Genomic DNA, 16,680 nt, shown 5'->3' on the forward strand with positions numbered 1-16,680 from the left:
ATTGCAATGTTATTTCACCTCATATTAATAATTTGAGAAGTTCCATTTTTTTTAGGAAAATTTATGTGCTCTATGTTTACCTTTCTTCCCTATTGAAATTATATATGGGTTGATGATAGTTATCTGTTAGTTTGTTTTGATTAGATTTGGGCAGGGAAAACTTAGTTTTGGTATTTGGAAAATGTTTTACACTAATGGAACGGTTTGCTTTTTATTACAGATGCAACCATAATTACTTTAATGGCTGAGATTGCAAATTGGTCGTTCCTTTTTTTATTTGTATTTTCATCTCTTTCAAACTATTAGATGGCTGAGATTGCAAACTAATTAATGGATGAGAAAACAACTTTTTGTACCAACTCAAACTTCAAAGTTCCTTTTTAATGAATCATGATGTGTGTGACGTGACTTTTTATGTGATATGCCACTTAAAGTAATAAGACTTTAGCTACATTGATATATACATTTTTAGACATTAGCATTTAACATTTGAACTTAGGTTATATACTCAGTCATATCCTTTTATGCTAACGTCTTGTTTCACTTCATTCATCTGGAATTATATGTCATAAGGATGGTTAGAAGTTTGTGTTTGATCTTTGTGGATGGTTTTAATTTTCGATTTGCTTGTTAGTTGATCGAGTGATACAATTGTGAGTTTTGTAGTTGTTTGAGTGTGTATATAGAATTTTTTGGTTGTTTGAGTTATATAGAACTTGTTAGTTTTTGGAATGTGGGTAAGAATTTAATTTTTTTTACATATGTGCTTATTTGATAGTCTTGCTTTGTTCTAATTGTTTGGTTGTTTGGGTGTAGAACTTTTTATTGATTATATTTAGTCTTCAACATTTTAGATATTATTGTTGATTGTAGTTTGTTCATAAGTTTAAGTTTACTTAATTCCTTGTTGTATTTTTGACCTTTTTCTTTTGTAGATTAAGTTGCATCTTATATAATATGGATAAGTTTTGGATGAAAAAGAATAGAATATCAACTGATTATACTTTTGGGGTTGAGATGTTTATTAAAAATGGGTTTGAACATTTGAAGACGCCGAACGTCATGCCTTGTCCTTATTTAAAGTGTATGAATGCAAAGAATTTAAATGTGAATACAATTAGAGATTACTTGTTTTTTAACGGCATCGATCAGAGTTATCAAGTATGGATTTTTCATGGCGAATCACTACCAATAAAGAGAAACAATGAAAGTGTCTTTAGTAGTGCAAGAGAAGAAATTGATGAGGACAATGTTGATGACACAATTGGAATGTTTGAGCTTGCACGCAATTATTTTAATGACAAGTTAGAAAACTTTGAGAAACTAGTAGATGATGCCAAGAATCCATTATATCCTAATTTTAAGAATTTTACCAAAATATCTACATTGATAAAGTTATATAATTTGAAAGCTAAATTTGGATGGAGTGAAGAGTTTCACAAAGTTGTTACAATTAATTTGTGACATCTTACCTACTCCCAATGAATGCCTACTTCTACTTGTATACTCTTGGAATGAAGTACAAGAAGGTTCATGCATGTAGGAATGATTGTTGCTTGTTTAGGAAAGAACTCTCTAATGCAAATGTATGTCTCTCTTGTGGTATGTCAAGATGGAAGATTCCTAAAAATTCAAAGAAGTAGGTTAAGAATGTTCCAGTGAAAGTCATGTCGTATTTCTCCCGAATTCCAAGATTTGAAAGAATATTTCGAAGTAAAGAAACATCAAGATTATTGACGTGGTATGCTAGAAAAAGAGAAGTGAATGATTTATTACAACATCCAAAAGATGCATTATCGTGGAAAAAAATAGACAATTTGTGGCCAGAGTTTGGGTAGGAACCTAGAAATCTACGTCTTGTTCTTTTCACAAATGGGGTAAATCCACATAAAGATCTTAGCAGTAGATGTAGTTGTTGGCCAATGATGTTAGTGACATAAAACCTACCTCCATGATCGTGTATGAAGCGAAAAAATTTTATGTTGACTGCACTAATATCTGGTCTCAAACAACTAGGAAATGAAATAGATGTTTATTTAGCCCCGTTAGTTGATGATTTGAAAAAGCTTTGGCATGATGGGATGGAATGTTACGATGCATATCAAGATCAATATTTCAGGCTCAAAGCTATTTTATTATGGATCATTAATGATTTTTCTGTGTAAGGCAACTTGTGTGGTTTACGGTCAAAGGATATCATGCATGCCCAATTTGTGGGGAGAAAACTTCATCCATTTATTTTCCAAAAGGAAGAAAGATGGCATATATTGGGCATCGCAAGTTTCTACCACGTCAGCATCCATATAGGAAACAGAATAAAGTTTTCAATGGTGCACAAGAATTAGAATTGGCTCAAGAACCATTGAGTGGGAAAGAAATTCTTGTGCAAGCAAGTAAGTATGAACAACCATTGGGTAAGAGAACTATCAAAGAAAAGAACAGTGAAGCGAGTTCTTTAGGAACTTATTTGAAGAAAAAATCTTTTTTTCTATTTTCTTTTTTCTTTTTTTTTTCTTTCTTTTTTTTTTCTTAGAATATTAGAAGTACCTTGATGTGTGGCATTGTTTAGATGTGATATATATTGAAAAGGATTTGTGTGCAAATCTCATTGGTACATTGCTTGATATTCCTGGTAAAGCGAAAGATAAAGTAAAAAGCCGATGTCATTTGGTAGAACTGAACATTAGATCAGAGTTAGCCACTCAGGTAGGGGAGAAAAAGATCTTTTTACCCTTAGCAATACATTATCTCGAGCAAAGAAGTTGAGTTTTTGTAAGACACTATCTTAACTTAAAGTACCTGAAGGCTATTCATCAAACATTCAAAGTTTAGTGTCACTCATAGATTTGAAATTGTACGGAATTAAGTCACATGACCATCACATTCTTACGCAACAATTGCTACCTGTGACAATTCGTGGTATTCTACTGAAACATGTAAGACTTGCAATTATTTGGCTATGCTTCTTTTTTAATGCTATATGTAAGAAGACAATTGATTCATCACATTTAAAAAGATGTACTTTGCCCTTTTATGCCTAATGGAGAAGTATTTTCCGCAATCATTTTTCACTATAATATGCCTTGTAGTGCATCTCATAAGAGAGATTGAGTTTTGTAGACCTATTCATCTAAAGTGCATGTGTCCTTTTAAACGATATATGAAAGTCCTGAAAACTCATGTGCGAAACAGAAATCGACCAGAAGAATGTATGGTAGAAAGTTATATTGTCGAAGAGAATATAGAGTTCTATTCTGAATTTATTGCTGGAGTTAGTTCTATTAGACTTAACTCATCTGTAATAAAAAGGGATTCAAATGTAGATAAAGCATTATCAGCTTCTTGGTTTATCAGATCGAGTAAGGAGCAGTAAGATCAAGTTCATCTTTACGTCATTCCAAATGGAAATGATGTTCTACCATACATCGAGTACGTTCTAAACCCTATAACTGATGGTGTGTGAAATTTTCTTTTAGTTAACTAATCAAGTTCACCCAACTAAACCAAAAAAAGACTTAACTTGGTTTAGGCATTCTATCGGAAAATTTTGAGGAATAGCACCTTTTTGGTTTTATATTTCAAAAGTATCACAGTTTTAGAAAACTCGTAGTTTTGTTTTTCTCGAGGTCAATCTCAATCGAGATCGAACCCGAGATTCTTCCCAAATTTGAAAAACCTCTTCGAAAGAACTTTCTCAATCTCTCTCGATCGAGTGCGTCACCGAGAGATAGTGTGTTTTTTTATTAAAATTTTGAAATCAAAGACAAAGAAGCCAAACAACGTAACAAGAGACTTTTGATATTAGAATAAGTTTTGTTGACAATTTTGATATTAGAATAAGTTTTGTTGACAAACTTTTGTTCCTTGAGAGCATCAGCAAGAACAACTTTAAAGAAATGGGAATTGTTCAAAAATTCCACAATATTCTTCCTTCTATGTCTAAAAATTGAACTTTAAACTAATCTACATTATATTTGTGCTAGCTTTAATAAGTCTTTATGGTGTGTCAATCAAACAAGTCAACCAACAACCTTTGTGATCCAATAGACCAACGTTCAACACACAAAAAATCTTTCAAATCTTTCATCCGATGAAACATAAAGAATCAAGTCTATTATTGTAGGAAGAAGCCATGAGGTTGAACTCAACTTGCTGAAGAAAAAGTTCAATAATTTTCTTCTATTGACTAAGAAATGACTAACCTCCAAAAAAAGTGATGGAGGAGCCTCCATGTTTGAGATCTTCTTTAATTTATGGCTAAGATATTTTCATAAAAATGATTAAAAATCGTCTAGGTTTTAGTTTTTAGTTTCCATTTTAGCTTCTATTTTTAAACTTAAGGACGTCTCGGGCAGCCCGAGATTATACTACATAATGCTTATGTTTATTTTAGCTTGGAGTCATCTCGGGGCAACTTTGACTCAAGAGCATTGGCATAATTGCTTAAAATTTTAGCTTGGTGCATCTCAGGGCAACCTTAGTCCGAGATCATATACTACATAATGCTTATGTTTTTTTAGCTCGGGGACATCTGGGACAACTTAGGCTCGGGATCATTGACATAATTTCTTAAATATTTCAACTCGATGCATCTCGAGGCCACGATGGCCTGGGAACAGTTAACCTAAATGCTTTGAGATGTCACCAAGATAGTACGTTTTCAACTCGAAGACTCTCGTGGAAAATTTGGTTCGATAAGAGTTAACCTCAATTTCAAATGTTTAATGAAAAATGCACTCTCACAGTGACGCACTCGGTCAAGAGAGATCGAAAAATTTTCTTCAAAGAGTTTTTTAAATTTGAAAAGAATCTTGGGGTTGATCTCGATTGAAATTGACCCTGATAAAAACAAAATTACAAGTTTTCTAAAATTGTGATACTCTTGAAATATAAAACAAAAAAGATGTTAGTTTTGTCAATTTCCCTATTCTATTTCTGTATATCTCAAATAGTCAATAATAGAAGCTAAATAAGAGAATTGAAATCTTTCCTATTCAAAGTAAGACCACTAATGCTTTTTAACTGAAAGACACAAATTGTTCGCTCAAGCAAAAGGCTAAGACTTGTTGCTTCCTAAGTTAGTCAGTATGCCTTTTCTCCATCTATCCGGTCATTTACCAAAATTCTAGCAACCGTATAATTCTCATAGACTTGATAATAATTCCACTATCCTCCATAAAAAATAACTATAGGAATTTTCATTATATTCTGCAAAATAAAAAAAAAATATGTAAGAAACCCATAATGGAAATATCACTAAAAATATGTAACGAAAATATATAATAGTAATAGCTAGATAGAAATAAATTTCTAGATAGAAAAATATAGAGTTCTATTTCTTTTTATCACAAAACAATGAGATAGACAATGACTTCTTTCTATCTTTGTCTATCACGAAACAAAAAGATAAATAAAGATAGACGTCTATCTCTGTCTATCTGTGATAGTCAAAGATAGACTTTTATCTCTGTCTATCGTAAAACAAAGAGATATACAGAGATTGCATCTACCTCCATCTATCTTTTTCTAAAATCTCCAGTCCTAAAGAAGAAGAGGAATGCGATTATCTAAAAGAAGACGAAGAAGCACAACCACGAAGAACAAGAAGGAGAAGAAGAGAAGAAGAAGAATTACAAAAGAATGGACGAGGAGGAAGAAGATGTGTACATCCAATTGAAATGTTGATACCACGGAATGAAGAAGGAAGAAATTCGTGATTTGGTCGAAGAAAAAAGGAGGAAAGTCGCAATCAATGAAAACAAAGAAGAATGCGGCACGCACAAAACTTAAATATGAAAATGGTAATTTTGGAACTTTAGGAAAGTCGAAACGCAATTACCATTGGATGCTATTTTTTGTTCTTAACTGTAAATATTTTGATAACTTTTCCATTTTTGACATTTTACCTAATTTTAAGGGACTTTTAAGAAAATATAACAAACCAAGATATATAATAACTTAAGTCACGTTTTTCTAAAAACTCAATAATGTAGAAAATACTGTAATTGAACCCTTTTTTTTTCTAAAACAAAGGAAATATGTCTGACTTCAAATTTTAGAAAAATGTAAAACTTTGTTTAGAAAAAATAAAAATTAACTTGGACAGTTTGACTTTATATAAAATATACAAAAAGAAAATGACATGGTGTTTGTATCATCTAAACTCTTAGAAGGGAAAGACCCTCAAACCTATCTAATGTTATTTTAAGAAATAACAAAAGAACTCATATGAGCGAGGATTTTTCATGTGCGTGCACGAAAGTCGAACCCCTTAAAGGTCAACACTACTCCATCATCAATGCTAGTACTATAAGGTTGTAGGGTGAGTAGAGGGCTTGTGAGTGTATGTAAAATGCATGATGAAAAATTTTAAATAAATGTATCAATAACATAGTACAAATATTCCACATAAATCAAGTAAAAAAACCAATAATTAAGTGAACAAACAAATCATAATAGAATAAGAATAAAAGATAAAAATGTAACTGCGCGACTCTCTTACACATTTTCAAATCCCTAATTGAGTTGCCAAGTTATCGCGACATCGCGACACATGTCAACACGATTGTTTAGATCATTTTAAACAATGGAAAAAAAGGCTTCAAATTTAAACGATCATGTTGACCATGATAAACAATTGTGTTCACAAAGGTAAACAATCGTTTAGATCATACCAAAATGATATTTATATGATCTTGGTATTCTTTAATATGAGGAAAATGAAGTAGCTTCAAAGAATTTTGCCAAAAACAGTAAAGATGAAATAAGAGATTTAAGCAGAAGATGAATCGTTTAAAATTAGAAGAAATAAAATTTGGAATAGGAGAAAGGAATCTGTAAGAGAAAATGAATAAATCGCAAAGAAGAAAAAGAAAGAGAAGTGACGAATCGTTCGCAATATTTTCAACAATTTTGTTAAAATAATTACTCAAAACTATAATTAAGATCAAAACTAAAAGAACAAAAATGACATAAAGAAATAACACTACTACAAATTTGGTCTTTTTTTACATGCAAAGCACATAAAATAATTGTCTACCTTGATGGCACTTGCCCAGGTAGACATCATGAAAGCTCGTCAATCAAGAAAATCAAACTATAACATGTCATAAAAAACAATTTCTTGATTGTATTGGCCATCAAGAAAGGGAAATTTGATGTCTTTTGCCCATCAAGTATAATAAAACGCGCTTCAAGAAAACCAACCAAACCAAGTCATCAAAAACCCTTGCTTGTTAGTTTTGTCATCAAGAAATGAGACTTTGTCATCTTTTGCCCATCAAGAATATGGAGAAGCCAATCAAGATAGCCATTTTCATTGACATGTTTTACCCATCAAGTATTATCTATATATTGGCAATTTTTTACAGTCAACCAAACTCTTTTGTTGATGTTTTTTACCCAAAACAAAATATATGAGTCATTACGACACTCCCATATATGCAACATGTAATTAAACCTGAAATTACAGAAATATCAAAATATGCAAAATCTGCTTATATATAACTATAAACAAACTTCAAACAACTTTTGCAAAATACCAACAATCACAAAATATTATATCATTTAACAAAACCAAAAGGTATTAAAACTCGTGTTTTGTTATCATATTCTATTCAATAAAGTTATTATTGAGAAATTATTAGTGAAATGGAATACAATAATCTTAAATCTAATAAACTAAGATCCCAAAGCTATTTTGAATAAACTTGAACTTTATATAGAGACATAAACATGGATCATGGTCGAGTTTATAGTCTAAATAGTCTATAGTATATGAATAAGGTTGGGTATCTTATTTTGGAGACACTATGGATGTGGTTCGCTTTGTAGTTAGTTGAAACGATGTAATCCTGAATCGTTCATATAAAGACATGGAAGTTAGGACATCCTATGTAGAAAGTTTACATAAGATTGAATCATGAAATAGTCATTTTTATGTTACAACATTGTTTACTGTTTAAAACTGACTATTTCGATTATTGATTACCTAAGTAATTTAATCTTAATCCTGAGCTAACTATGAACTTCTTTTCATATGAGATTATTTATAAGTCTGCATATGTGAGAGCAACTCATCAATGTTAGCCCAAAAAGCCTTCCCTTTCAGGGGTAAAAACGGGTGGATAGTTAGGGACATTGGGTACAAGACGAAACTCACTCCTACCCGCTTTAGGGTTAGTAGATAGGTTGTTCCCTTAATGACTGAATCCAAATCTTGAATAAGGGTCCCCACCCTCTCATTGTCCTGAGAGGGATTTAGTTTATAGGTTCGACCTTAAACCAATTGTTCAATAGTAGATCAATGAGACTTAAGGAGTAAGATGTAGCCTCGGGAGTAAGATGTAGCCTCGGGAGTAAGACTTAATTTGGTCTTACAAACAACCTGTGAAGGATTAACTTACCCATTATGGTTATATCAAATAGACACAAATATATCTATAGTGAGGGGAGTGCAACTACGAGACTTTAGTGGAATGACAGGTTAGTTAACAAATATTAATTATCTCGGTCTAAAAGAGTTTAGCCAGTTAATCTCGGATCGTTGGAGCCCATGATCAATAAACCCATTAGGTTCCCCTGCTACCTCATATAGAATAAACTTATAACAGTATGATGGAATCAGTCGTTCGATTTAGGTGAGGAGAGAAAAACCAATAAGTATATGTACATATAGTCATCAGTTATCTGTTTAGAGATAGAGTTTTATGTTTAAATGAGATTCAAATATTGAAAATATGAATGTTGATTCATACTCGGAAGCTTGAAAATGATATTGTAAAAAATAAAAATGACTTTTTTACTGTGAACAGTCAAACTTTGATCGACAATATATTCAAATATGATTTGAATTTCGAGAAAATGAACATAGATTCATGCTCGAGAGGTCAAAATTAGTTAAGATGGATAAAAGGGTAGAAAGTCATACGCTAACTTTTTGGTTTGAAAAAGTCAAACTTTGACTTTTAACCAAATTATCATTTTGCCTTTTGACCAAAACTAGTGAAAAAATCCAACATTTTGTTGTATAAGTGGGTTAGGTGTTGTCATTTGACGACGACAAAAAGTCCACTAGAGAAAGTGGACTTTGAATTGTTGAGCTATAGTGTTGCATGGACATGCAATTTTGCATGAAAATCTCTTATAAACAAGGTCATACAATTCATTTGATGGGTTGATCTTTTTGGGCTCTCATAAGAAATTGGGTTTCCTTTTTCTTCTTCTTTACTTTAAAAAAAAAAAGAAAAAGAAATTCTACCAAGCCCAATTTTTTTCCATCTCTTTCTCTCTTACCTTTCCTTCATCCAACGGGTCCCACAATCAGGTTTTCAGTACGAAGGATAACAAGTCAACCTTAGTAGCGGTTCAAAAAAAAATCGAAGCTTTAAATGTAGGTATCCTAAAAACATAATTTTAATTTAATTTAGGGTTTATATCTATATATGCATGTTAATTAATCTTAGTAATTAGAGTAAAAATTAAATTTGGTTTCGTGTATGCCTTTTTTCTATCAAATATAAATATAAAAACTAACAATATCCCTTCAATTAATTTTGATAACCAATTTAATTGAAGTAAAGTTCTACACGAGTGTGATAGTAGTAAGTCTCCATTGCTAGGCACTTACAACCCAAACTAAAAAAGATAAAGAAGATATTGCGCTGTAATGTATCATAACAGTATATTATACTTGATATAACATTGTCAAGAAAAAAGGAAAAATGAAGATAAAAAAATTCTAGCATAATACTAGCTAGAATTCAATTACCTGCTCTCGAGTCTTTTGTGAAAATAGTTTTTCTGAAAAGAAGTGGTAAACATTTATAAAAAACTAAAAAAATTTAAATTAAAGTATCCACTATTCAAATACAAAATTAATTCAATTAAAAAAATATGGTGTGAAACCAAAGAAGTTGCCTATAAAAGAAAATTGTAGAAACGCGATCAGTTTACGTAGATCAAAGAAAAAAAAAAGTAAATTCTAGTGGTAGATGATAACAACTTAAATATATGGCATAAACAATAATAAAGGAGTTAGAAACTTTAATAATAAAAAAAAGCTAATAATAACAATAATAAAATATAAAAGTAGTTTGGGTCTAGGGTTATATATAAATGTATAATTAGTGTTGAGTGCCCATCCTTCTAATATCCTTGATGGTTACATTGTGACCACAACAAACGCAACCCCACAATTTTATTTATTTTCATTCTCAAATATCTCTCTCTCTCTCTCTCTCTCTCTCTCTCTCTCTCTCTCTCTCTCTCTCTCTCTCTCTCTCTCTCTCTCTCTCTCTCTCTCTCTTCTTTTGCAAATTTTTGTTGTGAAATTTTGCAGGTTTAGGTTATTGTGTGAAGGGAAAAAGCGGATATAATGGTATTGAGGGTAGTAGTGAATTTGAAAGCAAAAATAATGAAGTCGTTGAAGATGATGAAGATGAAAGCAACAAATTATGATGATTATGATAAGATGGAGAAAAGTGAAAGCATGAGAGTTGAAATCAGAAGCAGAAAAGCCCAAAAGCTCATCCAACAGTCCTTGAAATTTGCCGACTCTCCCTCTTCTAAAACTTATGGTTTTTGATTTTTTTTTATATAAATATTAGTTTTTTCTCTTATATCATTCTACCCCTCATATCTACCCCTTCCCTCCCTTCATCACTATATAATTATATATGAACAAAAGTATAAGATAAAATAACATAAGTCTCTTTTCTTTATTCTCTCTTCTTCTTCTCATTTTCTTTTCCTCCTCTCTTCTTCTTCTCATTTTCTTTTCGTCTTTTAGTTTCTTTCTACCTATTGATGAAACCACAAAGCTTATGGTTATTAATACATTTATACGTCAAAATTAAGCTATTTTCAATTTGACAAAACATCTAATTTTGATATGGATAATAGTGCTAGAAATTTTCCATCATATATGTGTGGGTGAGAGTATTTATTTTTATTATTTTGTTATTTAAATTAATTAATACAAGGAAACATTTATAGTTGTTTCTTTATTAATGAACCACGGACAAAATATTTGGATTTTATTACTCTAGCTATTTCTTAATTTGATGAGGAGACAAATTAGAAATAAAATGCAGTTAAACATCGTTTCTATTTATTTTAGTTGGTTAATTATAAGATTTTATGGCGACCACAATAAAACATAGATTTTCAAATCCGTTTTTTTAAGAACTACTTTTTCTTCATAGGAAGAGACATTAAAGAGAAAATATGAGAAGAAAAGCATGATCTATCTAATTAAATCTGGAACATCATATACCTATTATTTATCATCTTTTGCCATGAATATATATAAAGATACGCTTCCAAGAACTTTAATTCTCTTGAATTAAAAATAGATTTACAAAACAACTTTAAATTTATTATTCGGAGTTCTTTAATATTTTCATCAATTAGTATCTTCTCCCTGAACCATATTTGGATTAGCTAAAGATTAAATATTTTTATTTTTTAGTTAAAACAAGAGTAGTCAGAGAAAAAATTTTGGAAAAAATAAAAGGTTTAATTATAAATTTGGCCTTTATGTTTTGGAAAAATTAAAAAAAAAAAAAAAAAATCTAAATGATCATATGGTGTTTGAGCAACTTTATATTATAAATATAATCTTTATCATAGAGATCTCTATTTGCGAGAGTTTAAAAAATATTTGAGATATATAAAATTTAAATTATAAATTAAGGAGAACAAAATTCAATTCTTTTTTTCTTTTTTTTTTTTTTTTTGAAATTATAGAGATTAAATTTACCATTAAACAAAAAATATAAAAAATAGATCGAGTGAAGAGTATAGAGAGAATGTATTAAACATACAGTTAAAATTAGGGAAAAGATAAATTAAGTAGATATAGGATAATTTAGGAATTAATGTGTGGCATATAATTAAAAAAGTTTTATCCATGATTTTTGTGTAGGGTGTATACAAAAAAGAATGATGTGCAACATATAAAAGAATATATATGGTTGATAGAAGGAAACTTATCTCATCAAAATTTAATGTGATGAAAATGACCACTTTTATTTTTTATTTTTTTTTTCAGTGGGATATTCAAATCTATTTATATCATCTTTTGCATGCACCCAAATGAAAATGCTTCATTATTTTGTTTTAAATACGATATTACATTGTAGAGAGGATATAAGCTAAACCATTTGGGCCAATAGTCTAGGAACTAAGTGAATTTTACTTTCCTTTTTCTTTTTTTCTTTCTTTTTTTTCTTCTTTTGCATAAAGTCAAACAACTAGCATGATTTTCAAAGTGGTGCAATATTTTAGTTTATATAATAATGCAATGGTTAAAATATTATTTTGTCTTTGTTTATGTCCTTTCCGTTATATATCTAATTTTAGGCATGCCACTTTCAATTTAAAATTAATTTTTACCCATGTATATTTAACAATTATAGTAATATAAATTTATGCATGAAAAAACATTATGTAGATATATTTTCCCAATATATAAACAAAGCGCTTAAAGAAGCTCAAGATTTAGACAAAAACTACTTGAAATCTTAGTATGAATTATGCGTGCTTTGAGTGTTGCAATAGAACGGCGAGCATACAACATCATAGTTAGAGAGGAAAACACAAATGAATCAATATCACATTTGAATTAGAGATATCTAACGGACATCAAAGTAAAAAGAAGTTAAAACAATTAATAGTTATTATCTAAAACTAACAATCTTACGATTCATTTTAGTAACTCAATATCATAGGAATCTTATAAGGTGAAGTGTGTTTGACATTGATCAATTAGTCCTATGTTAGATGAAGTGAGTGAATAAACATATTGAAAGGACATTTTGGTTGGTGGAAAAGTCTTTGGTCCTATAGAGAAAAAAAGTAAAAGAAATAAATGAACGATTGTGGACTTCTCAAGAAATTTAATGAGATCCTTAACCACACTATGGAGATCAATCAAAAGTTAACCTTGAACCATGTAGACCAAGGGTATGTTTGGATTCGTTTTTTAAGTGTTTAATTTTTAAAATAATTCATTTTAAGATAAACTGAGGTGTTTGGCATTTATTTGAAATAATTTTTGAAAAAATGAGATTATGAAATAAATTATTTTAGAGAAAACACGTACAACCAAATTTTAGAATAAATTTTTATTTTATGTTTAATAAGAAATCCCTTCTAAATATATCTATTTTTCTTCCTTTATTTTTTCTATTCCTTTTTACTATCTATTTTTACTCCGTCGTTCTTTTTGTCTTTTTTTTTCTATTTTTAAATACTTTGAATATTTTTTTTTCAATGTATATGAACACACATTTAAATATAGAGATTAGCAAATGTTTCTCTGAGTCAAATCTATTTCGTAACATTTGTGAAAGAAATCATGAGGACGTCAATGAAGAACATGATCGTTCAGGTCGTGAAATAAAGATGAATGAAGAACGTGATTGAATTGCACATTTTTTTGTCTAATTGATATTATATTGTCTCGAAAAAAAATTATTTGTCTTATTTATATTTTGTTGATGGAAATCAAAAAATTTTTATGATTATATTTTTACATTTCAAGATATTTGTGCTTTTAAAATTGAATTTTTCAAAAAAAATTAATACAAAAAATGAAATTAATGTTTAGTTTCAAGTAACTAAAAAATTAATAATTTCAAGATAACGTACAATTAATTTTAAAATATATTTATGAAAAAAGATTCAAAATGTGTGTATTTTTTTATGAAATTTGTTCATAAATATAAACCAAAGCAAACACAATTTTGTATATAAACATTTATAAAGAGGTCAAACCAAATATGTCAGTATTTAGATTTTAAACTCATTTTACAAAAAATATTTTTTTCAAAAATGTATTCTTAAAAAAACCTTTTTTTCATAGGCAATCCAAACGGACCCTAAATTGAGATAAAACTAAATTGGAATATATATAACAATCAAAGTTCTAATTGTTACAAGAAACAACACGATACAAAAAGAGAAATTATAATTATGGCAAAAATTTAGATTCGATTCTTAAAGTCGCTCGCTAATAGAAAGTAATTTATTAGAGATAGTTTATCACTAATAAGAACCTATCAACGATATAGTACTAGTAGATTTTGCTATATTTGTAATTTTTCAAATGTTCTTATACTTTTAATTTATTAGTTTTAATAGTATTACCCAAAACCAAAATTGTTGGTATTAAATCAAAGACTAAATTTGTTTTAAATGATAAAACTATATTAGAAATATTTACTAAATACTTAGTAAAATTTTACTTTACATCTACCATAGACTCAAGTAGGCATTGATAGATGCTTATCTGGATCTATCACGGAGAGAAAATAAAATTTTATCATATTTGTAAATAAATTAATTCATTGTACCGGTTTTAAAACATCCTTGAGATAAAATGCTTTAGACTATTTCAAGGTGACTTTGAAGGTTGAAAGTGCTAAAAAAAATATGTTTTTTTAGAGTTCTTGCATTAGTGTGGTGTAAAAGTTTACCCAACATATAATGTTTAAGAATTTGGAAGGTACAAGCTAAAGTGGCATCATGTATAACTTCTTTTAAGAGTTTAAGGTAGTGTGTGGCATACCAACATGACATGAGCTGAGTTGGTATAATATACCAATTCATTATTTGACCCACCAACTTTAAATTTAGGTGGAGTACTTAAGTTATAATATATATCAATTCACCCTCAACTCTCCTTCCCCATGTTTTCAGTGGAATCACCCATCAACCACCATTAGCGACTTCGACGACCATTTTTACATGTTCAACTTCAACAACCGGTTTTGTCTCTAGCAACCACCAATTATGACAAACTCTAGCAACCACCTCTAACAATCACCTTCGTGTGACCAACTGATCCAACAATCATTTTTGGGCTTCGATAACAAACTCTGACAAAAATCAACTTCAACAACTACCTTCGAACAACCAATTCTAAGCTCCGACGACAAACTCTTGCAACCAACTCCAAAATCACTAACGTGCAAACCAATTTCTGCCTCTGACAACCACCCATGACTAAAAACTTTGTTGAAAATCACTTTTGATATTCAAGTTCAAAAACAATCACCTCTAACAATCAATACCAACATTCACCTTAAGCAACCAAGAATGACAAAAATCACATCTTGCGGCCAACTCCAACGAGCAACTTGAGCAAATAACTCCCGTCACCAACTTTGTTGTTCATCTTCAATTATTAACCTAACTAATAATATATACTATAAAAAGGGGAAAAAACTTGGATCGCGAGACTGTTTTTAAATTCAAAATTGGAATTATTAGTTTATAATATTTAATAGTCATATTTTTATTGTGATCTAATATTGAGAAGTTGTCTAAGGATGATCAGGCCATTCTTATAGACCTACTGTTGGCTTTTTTACCCTTAATCTCAAATTAATTAATTTAAATTAATTAATTAATATTTTAATGATAAAAAATCTGATCTTTTTATTGACAATTTTATTATTTTGAATAGTCCATAACATATAGTTCGAAACAATGATTCTAATGCCTCTTGAATCACCCAAATCGGAGTTCAAACGAAGAAAATATTACTGAAAGAAGCTTAAACGGAAAAATACCCGAAATAATGACGTGGCGACTAAATAATCAATTTGATTCAATTAGTAGAGCCACTTGGAGCAATGGAGAAGTAACACATGTAGCTTTTGTTTTTAGTTTTGATTTTGTTTCTTTTATTAGCTTTTAAAAAAAATGAATTTAATATTATTATTTATCTTTGTGTCTAACGACTAGTTTTTTTTAAAAAGATTGTGAACTTATTTTATTGAGCTTTAAATAAATTATTTTAAAAAATTATTTGTGTTGTGTCTAACGGCTAATTGAGTTTAAATCTCAACCATTCATTTTTATTTTACTTACATCCAATGAACCAAAATGATTTTGAATTTCAATCATTCCCTTCTTTTTAAATACTCCATTTTCCCCAAATTTTTTAAGAACTTTGTTGATCTTTACAATATTGTTTCATTCTAACTAAAATAAAAAATCCTAGTTCTAGTGCTAAGTTCTGTCCATCTTAAGGCCTTTAGGTTTTCATCTACCTTATTAGTTTAGAGATCCACTGTTGGTTGTAATGGTATCTTTTGTTCTTCGAGCTTTCTTTTTAGTTCATGATATTAAAGGATTTTTTTCTATTTCTTTTCAAGTGTTATTAAACTTATTGTTGGTTGTAGAGGTTGTATTTCCTATTCTTTTGTTTCTCATTTTTTTTTGTAGTTTGAGCATTAGTATTTTTTCATTTTATGAACGTAAAGTCTTGTTTCCTTCCAAAAGAAAAAATCTAATGAATTAAAGTAAAGTTAAACCGTATAAACTTTTCCCTTTCCGAAAGAAGTAAAAGAAACGATGGTTCACTATTAGGCGCTTAACAAAGCCTCTAGCTTGAATTGTTGAAATTTAAACCTAACATCTAGAAGAAACTTTACTTCTTTGCTCTCTTATTTATAACTTGTAAATGGGTAAATACTTAAAATTGGAGTAGCTTCTTCATTATTGTTTTCGTGGCTTCATCTGCCATCCAAAAGCCGAATAACCTTATCTGTCTTTCCATATGAAATTAAGTCTAGATGCTCTATAAAGAAGAATCCTAGCTTACTACTTTCATTTGGATAGTTCTATTCCTTATCTTTGGAAGGTAATCTATCACTTTTGTTGGATAAG

Source organism: Cucumis melo, chromosome 6, assembly GCF_025177605.1.
Source record: "Cucumis melo cultivar AY chromosome 6, USDA_Cmelo_AY_1.0, whole genome shotgun sequence".
In the NCBI taxonomy this organism is placed as follows: Eukaryota; Viridiplantae; Streptophyta; class Magnoliopsida; order Cucurbitales; family Cucurbitaceae; genus Cucumis; species Cucumis melo.